Source organism: Callospermophilus lateralis, chromosome 2 (genome assembly GCF_048772815.1).
Source record: "Callospermophilus lateralis isolate mCalLat2 chromosome 2, mCalLat2.hap1, whole genome shotgun sequence".
NCBI classification, from domain to species: Eukaryota; Metazoa; Chordata; class Mammalia; order Rodentia; family Sciuridae; genus Callospermophilus; species Callospermophilus lateralis.
Genome location: NC_135306.1, coordinates 27,471,067 through 27,484,190, shown reverse-complemented (window position 1 = coordinate 27,484,190; position 13,124 = coordinate 27,471,067). Strand labels below are relative to the sequence as shown.

The window sequence follows — 13,124 nt, the reverse complement described above, 5'->3', positions numbered from 1 at the left end:
GCCACAGCTGAGTTGGGATGATGCATGGCATTTTTGCCAGAATGGAGTGGTTGAGAGGTGACACCAGCAAGCCATTGAGATGATGCTGATTATGTTAAGCTGTGTATTCAATTGTATATTAGACCCCTGCTGTCTGCCTGGGCCTGCTACTTTGACGTTCTGGGATTCCTGGGGAGTTAGCATTGGTTGGGGAAGTGCCCGAAGAGGGTTTTCTGGAGGAGGGATTTCCGGTTGGTGTGTGGTGTGTCCCGGGAGAAGGCTGCGTGCGCGTGGCATTTGTGGGAGTGTGGAGAATAAAGGAGTTCCTGTTTTGAACCTATAAGGCTGTGTGGCGGCTCGGTTATTTTGTGCCCAGCCAGACTGCGGCAACAAAATTTTTTAAAGTTCCAAACAAGATGAGGATGCCTGTTTTTACATCCCATATTCAATGTTGCAGAGGTCCTACAGCACCATAGAGAAAGGGAGATGAGGAGGGTAAAATAGGATGAGGAGAGTAAGTGAAAGAAGGAAAAATGGAGAGAAAAATGAAAAATAGAATGATAGGGAGGACACAAGGACGAAAATAAGGAAGGGCAAGAAGAAGAAAAGAAGTGACAGGAAGTGTGAAGACTGGAAAGACAGAAATAAAACTGTCATTATTGCATGAAAATAAGTCTGTCTACATAGAAAGTCAGAAAATAAAAATCTGTTAAAAGAAAAAAATTAAACTCATAAGAGTCTCTGGCATGGCTGCCAAGCACAAGATCAATGTATAAAATTCAGTAGTAGTTATGCAACTCTTACAAATGGTTAGTAGTTATGCAACCCTTACTTGGAAAGCATATTAGGAAGCTGAGCACAGTGGTATATTCCTATAATCCCAACTACTCAGGAGGCTAAGGCAGCTTCACAAGTTCAAGGTCTGCCTCAGTGTCTCAAGGTAAAAAATAAAAGGGCTGGGGATAAAGCTCAGGGGTAGAGCACCCCTGGTTTCAATATCTAGTACCATGGGGTAGGATGGGGTGCGAAAGAAAAGATGACGGGGGGTGGGGTGGAGGAGAAGGAAAGGATATCAAAACCAAAAACTTACAAAAAGTATAAAGTGCCCCTGAACAAAACTGCACAAAGAATTTTTGAAGAAAAATATTAATTTTAATTAAAAAACACTACACAAAACCTCTCGTAAGCTGGGTGAAGAAACTCAAAAATAAATATGCAAATTCATCCCAATTTTCTCTATATTCAATTAACACAATTTCAATCAAAATATACTTGAGAGATTTTTACTTTTTTAAGTTTAACAAGTAATTTTTTACAAATAATTGATTGTGAAGTAGGATCAATCAAGAATAGCCAAGAGAATGTTGTAATAATAAATGAATATTTACTCTGCCAAAAGATAAGATGGATAAAAAGCAACAGTAATTCTGGTTTCTTACCTCTGGCACAGTTCAACACGAATATAACAATGTACTAGACTACAGCTAGCAGAAATAATCTGAATTTAGGTGGAATTTTGTATCCTAAACTAATGGTATTTGATTTAAGTTGACATTACAAATCAGTAGGGAATGATCAACTATTTAATAACTTTTGCTTTAATAATGGCCTACTAATATTGAAAAAAATCAAATTAAATCTATACATTACACTGTGACCACAGTAAGTATAAGACAGATTAAATATTTAAGGACTGAAAGCAAAACTGTACAACATCTGGTAGAAAATATTAAAGTATCTTCATACACAAGGAATGTAAAAGTATAACATAATAGGGCCAAAAAGAAACAGAAAATATAAAAGACTAATAAATTTAGAAACTTTTATATGGCAAAATAAACTCCTAAAAAATTTAAATAACAACCACAAATGAAAGCCTAGATCAATAACACATAGATATTAGAATCTATATTTTTTTGTTTTGTTGTTTGTTAATTTTTAGTGCTGGAAACTGACCTCAAGGCCTTACTCATCTTAAGCATATGCTCTACTACTAAGCTGACCTACCAAACTTCAGAACATTAAAAAAAAAAAAAACATTCAAATCAATATGAAAAACATGACCAGCAAAACGAATGTGGGAGAAGAATATAAACAGGGACCTCAACAAAAAGGAAAATAACATGGCCTATAAATGTGTGAAAAGATGCTTGATCACAGGAAATCCGAGAAATAGATATTATACCAATAAGACATTTCTAACCCCTATGGTGTGCAAATATGAAAGTCTTACAAGAATTGGCAAAAATGTGCAGAAAGAGGAAATTCTCTTCATTGCCTGTGGAAATATGAATAGAAACTATGAACAGAAATTGACAAAATAATTATACTTACATCAGTGTTGCCAAGAATATATCTATGAAGTTTCTCATTAAAACATTATTTACAAAATAAATATACAAGATCACTTAACAGAAAAGGGGAAGAAATAAATAAGAACCAGCTCACACACTCAAGCACTAAATTATAGGAGCACAATGAAAATGCCTGAGCCAATTCTAAACTATTTGGCTGTCCCTGGCAAGCTACTTAATATCTTTGAGCTTGTTTGCTGTTTGTGGGTTAAATCTGTAAGATATAAACATCAACATCACAAAGTGAAATGAACAAGAGTATGAAAGGATTAAGTAAAAGGCTCGTTAACAGATCTATAAAATATTACGTATAATAGAATCTAATTTTCTCATCTGTGAAATAGGTATAAGTGATATTCTCTGAAAGAAAAGGGGATAGATATATATGCTTATAAAATATATTTTTATTACAACCACTGTTAGAAAATGAGAAGGGCAGCTAAATAGGTCTGAGGATTAACCAATCAAATGAGGGCTCAGCACATGTTAAACAGGTAATTATGAAAGAGCCTCTATAACATGAATTGTCAGAAATACCTCTTTCCAAGAAACAAAGACTTAGAAACAATTGATTTCCAATTAAAAGGGGTATAAAACAGGAATTATACCAAAGTAGCCTTTAAAGTTATGACTTTCACTTTCCTTCTTTTTGGTTTTTAATTTATGCTAAGTGAGAGAAGACTCCAAAATCTCTAAAGGAATAGGAAAATTGGGAAATATATATTTTTTCTCTTTTTAATTTATTTGTTCTTTTAAAATATACATGACAGTAGAGTGCATTTTGACATATTACATATATATGGAGTATAACTTCCCATTCTTGTGGTTGTATATAATAAGGAGTTATACTGATCATGTATTCATATATGAACTAGGAAAGTTATTTTTAACAATAATTGTCTAGATATGTGAAGAAATTCATTTTGAATATGAAGTCTACTGTTAAGAGCCCTATTACACTACTTTGAAAACACAACTTGAAATGTTTTTCAATCAAAATTTCTATATAAAGTGTTCTGATTTTCCACAAATTATGTCTGTCAACCTTCATAAGAGATAGAAGAACATCTGAACTTAGATCATAGAGTGTATGGACACATCCCAGGCAGTATCCTTAAACACCTAATGAGTCCCACAAGCACATTAATTGATGCTCCATTCCTCAACACAATATTGAGACTAGGTAAAACAGAACAAATTATAAAAATATAAAAGCATTCATGAGGGCCAAGAGAAGCTAAAAGAAGTTAAAAATTGAATTACTAGCCCAGGTGCGGTGGCACACGCTTATAATCCCAGTGGTTTGGGACGCTAAGGCAGGAAGATCTTAGAGTTCAAAGCCAACTTCGGCAAAAGTGAGGCACTAAGCAACTCAGTGAGACTCTATCTCTAAATAAAATATAAAACTTGGCTGGGGATGTGGCTTAGTAGTCAAATGCCCCTGAGTTCAAACCCTGATACAATTAAAAAAAAAAAAAGAAACAAGAATAAAAAAAGTTAATTTCTCAGCTATTAGGTACCTAGGACAACTTGTGGAGGTAAAGAGAAATAAATACTTTGGAGAGAATTAGATACAGGTGTTTTGGGGGGTGTTCATGAAAAAATGTTTCAGGCTGTGTACAAATGCATAAAGATAGAAGGAATCTCAACGTATACCTAGGAACGAAACAAGCCATATTTAATTAAATAAAAATCTAAAAAAAAAATAACAAAAGATCTAGTCACAGATTATTCAAAGCAAAAGATTTGCAAAGCCATATTTGGAAAATGTTTGCATTTATTGATAACAGGTTTTAAAATGTCATTTGCACTAAAATTCACTTTTCAAAGCAAAACCTAAAGAAAGTTAATTCATTTTTAATATTTAAAAATGATAAATGCATATCCATTCAATGCATGTTTTAGTAATAAAAATACTTTGTTGTATTAATAAAAACATTAGAAATTTTACAATTCAATATTTAAATTTTTCTATCACTTATTCTAATAATAGCAATAAAGAAACTAACAAAGACATACCAAGACTTGTTGACAAACTCAAGAACAGGGATACATGTATGAATACATCACAATGAATTCCACTTTTATGTAAAAATATCTGTAAATAAATGAAGGAAGACCTGAAAAGTAAAGCAAGGATTACGGGGTTTGGAAGGAGCACTAGGAAATGTATTGGAGCAAATGATGTAACGTACATTTCTGAATATGTCACAATGAACCCCACTGTTATGCATAATTACAGTACACTAGTAAAATACATTTTTTAAAAGAAGAGGAGGGATGCAGTGGCTAGTTTTATTTTCCTCCCAAAAACATTTAATTCAATATTCAACACACAACAGTTACCTAACAAATATCTAGTGATTCGATAAGATTCTGTAAGGAAAAGTGAATGTAAGATTTTATTTTTTTAATACCAATTACTGTTAATAATAATAATGCAACTTCTAACTTTACTGCAGTTTTTTAATATAATCCAGCATTACACACACACACACACACACACACACACACACACACCTGAAAGTAAAATCCCCAGTCAATATCTGTAGCTTATATCAAGGAAAATTAAAAGACACAAACATACACACACATACACCAAAAGTAGATACACATGCTCAAAAGCCTAATGAAGGAAGGGTTGGTCTATGTCTCCATCTACTGACTACATAATAACACTAAAAACAAGAAGGTACTTAACCTAGGGATATAGCTCCAGAACATAAACACCTAGAGTTGAACTGTAGCTGCTGTCCACCTACTCAGTTGGGCAAGGATTGAATCCACTCTCCTGCTTCCTTCTGTACAGTTGTATAAGTCCAGCCTTTGGATGAAACCAAGCAGGAACATCATCAAGTAGACTACACTCTGCACCACCTTATAATTTACACCACTTTGCAATTCATACCTATTTGTAGTAACAGGTGTAAAAACGTATCTTCACATTTATAAGACCAAATTGGCAAAAATAAAAAATTAGTCAGATAAACCTCATACACTGCTATTAAGAGTATAAATTTCTAAAATATTTTGTCACTACTTGGTAAAGATTAATGTGAATATAATTTATGACCCAGGATTTCCACTGCAAGGTATGTATTCTAGAGCAGTAGTTTGTAATCTCTAGTACACACAGAGCCAAAGGGAGTCTATTGAGGACTCTCTAGATCTAGTAACTTGCATAGTTAATGGTTGTGTATTTATTGTCACTTACTTCTAATTGAAATGAAGCATTTCCTTTGTTAATAAAGGGAGGTAATAAACTATAATATTATTAGCAGAACTTCTTTCTTAGTCAATAAAATCATAGATATTGTCAAACTTCATTAACAGGCCCTGCAAATACAACAACATTTTTAGGCTCATCATACTTTAAAATTATGTCTCTTACACCCACCACTAGATCCTTTTATTTAGTGCCCTGATAAAGATACATGTCCATTTCTTCTTGAAAAATTTGCTGTTATATTTTAATTATTCTAGTTCAATTTTTTCTAAGTATTTGTTTTCTTTGTAACCTATGCATTTGCCATATACTTAGAAACCTAGATATGCATAGGCTCACAAGTTTGACAAAGGGTTTTATGACACAAGAAAAGATTAGGAATACCTACTCTAGAGAAATACTTCTGGTGAAAGCAGGAAAGAACTACAAAGACATTCAAATAGCTGTGTACATAATCATCAAATATGCAAAAAAATAAGGTATATTCATACGTTAATGGGTATGTAATAAATTACAATGCAACAGAAAATTAAATGAATTACTGCAACTGCATTAAAGTGCACAATTTTCAAAAGCCTAAAGTTAAAATAAAGAATCATGCAACAAAATAATAAAAACAGTCTGATTAGATTTGAAGAACAATCTAAGATAAACAAAATAATATAATGTTCAAAGTTATATACCTATGTATTTGAATTTTAAGGAAAATCAATGTAATGATTAATTCAAAATTCAGATAGGGTGTGGTAGGGAGAAATGACCAGAAAAGAGAACTGACCAGAATTGAACTTCTAAGTTGCTGGCAATATCTCCTATTTCTAATAATGGCAGGAACACAAGAATTCACAATGACTCAGTAAGAAAGAGATATTGAATCCATGAAACAAAATTAGGATAATATTTCTGATGACAGTCAAAATAGGGGAAAAAAAGAGAGACATTCTAGAAAAAGAAGTTAAAAAAAGAAACTACTGAAAATAAATATTATAAGACTAGAGGTTTAAAATTTTTGCAAATAAACTAGAAGGAAAAAAGTGGGACATTTATCACTCCCAAAATACACACACACACACTCACACACACAATTTAAAAAAAAATTAGTTGTCAATTGGCCTTTATTTACTTTATTTATTTATATGTGGTGCCAAGAATCATGCCTCTCTACCACTGAACTACAACTCCAACCCTTCCACATGCAATTTTTTTTAAAAGGAAAAAAATAGAGAATCAAGTAACAACCTAGTGTTTGAATATCAGAAATTCCAGAGACAAGGCAGGGGGAATCCAAGATCCAAAAAAGAAAATAAGTTTTTCAGAATTTAAGATTTACAGATTGAGGGCTGGGGATGTGGTTCAAGCGGTAGCACGTTCGCCTGGCATGCGTGCAGCCCGGGTTCAATCCTCAGCACCACATACAAAGATGTTGTGTCCGCCGAAAACTAAAAAAAAATTTTTAAATATTTTTAAAAAAAGATTTACAGATTGAGAGCATCTATTATATAAGGAATGATGGATTTTTTTTAAAAAATCCTATTCTGAAGAACATGATTGTGAAATTCTAGATCATGGACAAAGAAAAATCATAATAGCTTACAGAATGAGGAACAAATCATATACAAAGAATTAGGAAGCAAAAATGACATGAATTTGTCACCACAACTTATAATACAATATACATTGCCTTCATAAATATGAGGAAAAATGATTTTCAATATAGAATTTATGCCCACTGAAACTATAAATTAAGGGGGTTGGTAATGTATTATTATTATTATTATTATTATTATTATTATTATTATTATTATTATTATTATTAGAGATACAACTCTGTAAAGTTTCATCTCCTTTTCCTAAAATTATAAGTTAAAAAAAAATTCCAAGATCCTGGAAACAAAGGTCCAGCACAATGCAAATGAGATTCCCAGCAGTGCCAGTGAAAGGACATCCTAGAATCCCTGTTGGACCTCTGAGAGAACAAGAAGCTGACACCTGCGCAAGAGAACTAGGAGACCTGAGATGTTGACACTGATAAACTGATTAATCATATTGAAAGGAAATTTATGCTTTTGGCAAAGAATTTGGTGATTAATGTCAGAAGCAGAGCTGGGAATACAACTCATTGGCAGAGAGCTTGCCTAGCATGTGCGACACCTTGAGTTTGATCCCTGGTACCACAAAAAATTAAAAAATAAAATGAATGTCAGAAGTAAGGAAAACAATACAAACAAAATCAGACAGAGACAGAAGCATACACAGAGACAGAGAAGGAGGAAAAATAGCCTCCTCCTATTTATTTAGATTATAGTCATATAGAAGATGATTTATTTTTATTATTATTAATACATGTTAATTGTACTGGGTTTCACTGTGGCATTTCCTTACTTGGATATACAGTACCTTGATCAGGACTGTCCTCTTTTCTACCCTCTTCTTCTCCCCTCTCTCCTACTACCTCTTACCCACTTATTCTGATTTTTTTCCCTAATAGCCCCTCTTCTACCCTGAGGACATCTTTTTTTGTTTTTGTTGTTGTTTTAGTTTCCACATATGAGAGAAAACATGCAATACTTGTCTTTATGCAACTGGCTTATTTCACTTAACATGATATACTCCAATTCCTTGCATTTTCCTAGCAGATGATTTCTCATATAAAACAAATCCAGAGAAGGGCAGTCAGGGCTCCTAGTAGAGTTCTCCAGGGCATCAGAAACCTAAGCTTCACCCCTTATTCCACTGTCAAGAGCATGTGCCTTCTACCTCATAGACCAAAGACCAAGCCACTACATCCACATTTCAGCAAGAAGAAATGAGGAAGAAATGAAAAAGAAAACAACACCTTTCCTTCTTCCCCCATCCAACTAGACCACTTAGAGGTCATTAATGCACTGACATTTCTCACTAGCCAGGACTATCGCATGACCACACCAAACTAAGGGTTCAATTACTTATTTAAGAAAAGATTCAAACTATACAAAGAACTAAAAAACAAAACAAAAAATGTTGAATGGGCAAAAGAACTGGCATTTCACAAAAGAAGAAATACAAATGGCCAACAAAAATGTATGCAAAAAGGAGGTGAAGGCCCCTACGAAGTGAAAAGGACCCAGAATCGCCCCCTCCCTGCTTCTTGCAGTCCTGGGAGCCCAGAAGTGCTGTTTGTTTATTTTTTTAAGTGAATAAGTGAACCATACATATTGTCAACATAGGACGGAGATCAACATCATCCACCAAAAGTGGAAAATTTATGAACCCTACAGACCAAGCCCCAAGGGAAGCCCAGAAGAGAGAATTTAAAAAGAACAAAAAACAGCGCATGATGGTACAGCTGCAGTTTTGAAGATGAAAGATCCCAAACAGATTATCTGGGACATGGAAAAATTGGATGAAATGGAGTTTAACCCAGTGCAACAACCACAGTTAAATGAGAAAGTACTGAAAGACAAATGTAAAAAGCTGTGTGAAACTTTTCAACGTATTCTGCAACTTTATGAAAAAGAGAATCCAGATATTTACGAAGAATTGAGAAAGCTAGAAGAAGAATATGAACAGAAGAGGGTTCAACTTAGCCAATATTTTGATGCTGTCAAGAATGCTCAGCATGTGGAAGTAGAGAGTATTACTTTGTCAGACATGCTGCATGCTCCTTCTAACATCTTGATCCAGGAAATTCTATTTCCTGGTGCCCAGCCACTCTCCATCCTAAAGAAGACTTCAGCCTATGGAACCCCAACTTGTGCAGTTTCTATCCTTCCTCTTCTTGGATATGGTGTTTCACATTTGCCCCCTGGCAGAAAACCTCCTGGCCCCATACCTGGTCCACCTCCTCCCCAAGTCATGCAGATGTATGTCAGTAAAGTGGGCTTTGCTCTAGATCTTCCCCTGGTGGGCGAAATGAAGACATGTTGTACAGTCCAGAACTTGCTCAACAGGGCATGATGATGATGTGTCCAGTATTAGTGAAGATGACGGCTATCCTGAGGACATGGATCAGGATAAGCACGATGACAACAGTGATGACAGTGACACTGACAGATCAGATGGAGAAAGTGAGGGGTATGAATTTGTGCACCGTGATGATAGTGAGATCTGCCGCGCGACCAGCACGCTAGCTTCCTACTAGAGGTCCTAAGTATAGAAGTTAACTAGTAAGATCAAAATAACGACACATAAACTCAATTTACCTTTTTCTTGACCAGGTCAGAGATGTCCCTTCCCGGCTCCTGCCTCAAGCCAGCTGGTGGGGTAGTGAGGTTTACAAAATAGACTAGCAGGAGAGAGGAAGGAGCACGCCAGAGAGTGCCCTTTTATTGGGGAACAAGAAATTCAGGGGAAAATTCCATCCAACGAAGGTCGAGGGGAACAGCATTCCAAGGTCAGGGTCAGTGATTGGTCTCAGGGTCAATGGTCAGTCACACCCCCACACAGATGGGTTTTCTTACCTAAAAAGGGTGGGGATAAGTTCTGACACAGCTTGGCCAGAATGCCTCACACCCAGTCAGGGAGGTGCCCAATCATGTGAGAACAGAACGGCTTCCCACAGCGAGAGAGACAATAATGAAGGAAAAAAGTCAGGTCTGGGTGTGCGATTTGCAGATATGCCTGGAAAATCAAGGAAGAAAAAGAAGAACATGAAGGAGCTGACTCCTCTTCAAGCCATGATGCTTCGAATGGCGGGTCAGGAAATCCCAGAGGAAGGACGGGAAGTAGAGGAATTTTCAGAGGATGATGATGAAGATGATTCTGATGATTCTGAAGCAGGAAAACAATCACAAAAACAGCATAAAGAGGATCCTCATTCTGATGGCACCTCTACTGCTTCTTCATAGTAGCAGGCTCCCCCGCAGTCTGTTCCTCCTTCTCAGACACAAGCACCTCCCATGCCAGGTCCACCTCCTCTTGGACCACCGCCTGCTCCACTTTTACAACCTCCTGGGCCACCCACGGGCATTCCTCCTAGACCACCTCCAGGGGCTCCTCCATTTTTGAGACCTCCTGGAATGCCAGGACTCTGAGGGCCTTTACCTCCAGGACCACCACCAGGCCGACCCCCTGGCCCTCACACCTCCAGGTCTGCCTCCTGGCCCTCCTCCTCGGGGACCCCTATCAAAGCTACCTCCCCTTGCACCTCCAGGCATCCCTCCACCTCATCCTGGCATGAGTCCTTTGGTGCCTCCACTTGGATCTGCCCCATCTGGGCTTTTCCCACGGGCTCCCTTGCCGAATCCGGGGGTATTGAGTGCCCCACCCAAATTGATTCAGTGACCCAAAGTGGATGATACAAGTGCAGCCACCATTGAGAAGAAAGCCACAGAAACCATCAGTGCCAACCCACAGATCACCAATCCCAAGGCAGAGATTACTCGATTTGTGCCCACTGCACTGAGGGTATGTTGGGAGAATAAAGGGGCTACTGCTACTCCCCAAAGAAAGTCAGAGGATGATTTTGCTGTGCCTCTTGCCAAAGCAGCCCCCAAATCTGGTCCTTCTGTCCCTGTCTCAGTACAAACTAAGGATGATGTTTATAAAGCTTTCATGAAAGAAATTGAAGGGCTGCTGTGACAGCTTTTGATGTCAGAACAGGCTTCTGTTCACCACAGTGGTTCGTGGAGCAAGAGACTCTTATTAAACTTAGGTGAAAGAGCTACTTCCAATGTCAGGGTATTTTCTAATTTCAGTTCAAGGAAAATCCTAAAATACAGCCTTGTTCAGAATTTATTGCACATAAGAGGGTATTTCACTCAGAATAGATTGGCTATTGCAGCAGTGCTGCTAACATCCATTTCCTTTCACACTACCATCTTCGTCCAGTTTCTTCCCCTTCTCCAGTTCTTTGGAAATTTGTGATCAGGGGAGTCTTAGTTACTTATTTGTTTTGACTCTCTTCTTGTGTGCTGTGGACATCGGAGTAGAGATTTCTGAAAACCCAGTTTATTTCTCTTGCCTTTTGTGTTTGAGTTACTTTTTATATTTTCCTGTAAATATTTTGTAATAATTTTACTTGTAGTGGAATGGATCACAATGTCATTTCCTAATACAAAGCAGGATCTGTGGGAAGAAAATGTACAATTCTTTGATTAAAATTATTTCCCACAGATCTGAACTTTGAGTGTTTCATGGAAAAAAATAAATGTTCTACACCAAGAAAAAAAATGTATGAAAAAAGTTCAACATCCCTGACAATCAGGAAAATACAAAACAAAACTACACTGAGAGTTCACCCCAAACTAGGTTAGAATAGTAATTATCAAGAATACAAATAACAAATTCTGGCAAGGATGTGGAAGGAAAGGTATACTCATACACTGTGGGTGAGGTTACAAGTTAGTACAATCACTTTGGAAAGCATTTTAGAGATTCCTCAAAAGACTAGAAATAGAACCATCATATTATCCACCCATCCAATTCCTAAATATTTATCCAACAGAACTAAAATCAGCATACTACAGTGATAAAGGCACATCAATGTTTATAGTAGCACAATTCACAATAGCCAACTTATGAGACCAGCCCAGGTGCCCAACAACAAATGAACTGATTAAGAAGATGTGGTATATATACACAAGAGAGTTTTATCAGCCATAAAGAAGAATGAAATTATGGTACTTAATGGTAAATGAATGAAAATGGAGTGCATTATGCTAAGCGAAATAAGCCAAATTCAGTCAATGGTCAAATGTTTTCTCTCATATGCAGAATATAGAGCAAAGTAAGGGGGAAAAGTGGTCAGGGCGCTGAGTTCCATGAAAATAGAGGGAATATCAGTGGAAGAGAAGAAGGATATTGAGAGGTGGGGATGAGGAACCAGAAAGTAAAAGAAATGTGGAATGAAACTGACAAAATTATGCTATGTACATATATGAGTGTATCACCGTGAATTCCACCTATATGTGTATCTAAAAATTTCACCTGTATGTGTATCAATTTTTAAAGAAAATAATTTAACAGAAGGAAGCCCAGAAGAGTAAAGGAAGGAAAATGGGGGGTAAAAGGGAAGGAAAGAGGAAGCACTGAAAACGAAAATGGAGAAAATTATATTCTATGCAGGTATAATTTGTCAAAATGAACCCCACTATTTTGTATAACTATAATGCACTATACAAACATTTAATAAAGAAAATAAAAGGTGAAAGAAAAGAATATATATTGAGAAATAGCCAGGAATCTCTCTTATCTCTTCCAGTACTTTCTGCTCTTCATATTCTACTGTATTTTCTTCATACTATTTATTAAACTCTGATAGACAGCTGTCCCACAGTATCCGTAGGGTACTGGATTCAGGATACAAAGAGGAAAACAAAATTCACAGATGGACAAATTCTTTTTTGGGGGGGTAGGGGGAGTGTACCAGGGATTGAATTCAGGGGCACATGACCGCTGAACCGCATGCCCAGCCCTATTTTGTATTTTATTTAGAGGCAAGGTCTCACTGAGTTGCTTAGTGCCTCACTTTTGCTGAGGCTGGCTTTGAACTCCTGATCCTCCTGTCACAGCCTCCCAAACTGCTGGGATTACAGGTATGTGCCATCTCACCCAGCCCAGATCCTTTATATAAAATGCAAACAACA

General features: G+C 36.5%; 1 pseudogene; it reads left to right on the top strand.

Moving 5' to 3' along the window:
* The first annotated feature begins 6,054 nt into the window (after positions 1-6,054).
* On the top strand, positions 6,055-11,118 carry LOC143385571 (WW domain-binding protein 11-like; annotated as a pseudogene).
* The last annotated feature ends 2,006 nt before the right edge of the window (positions 11,119-13,124 follow it).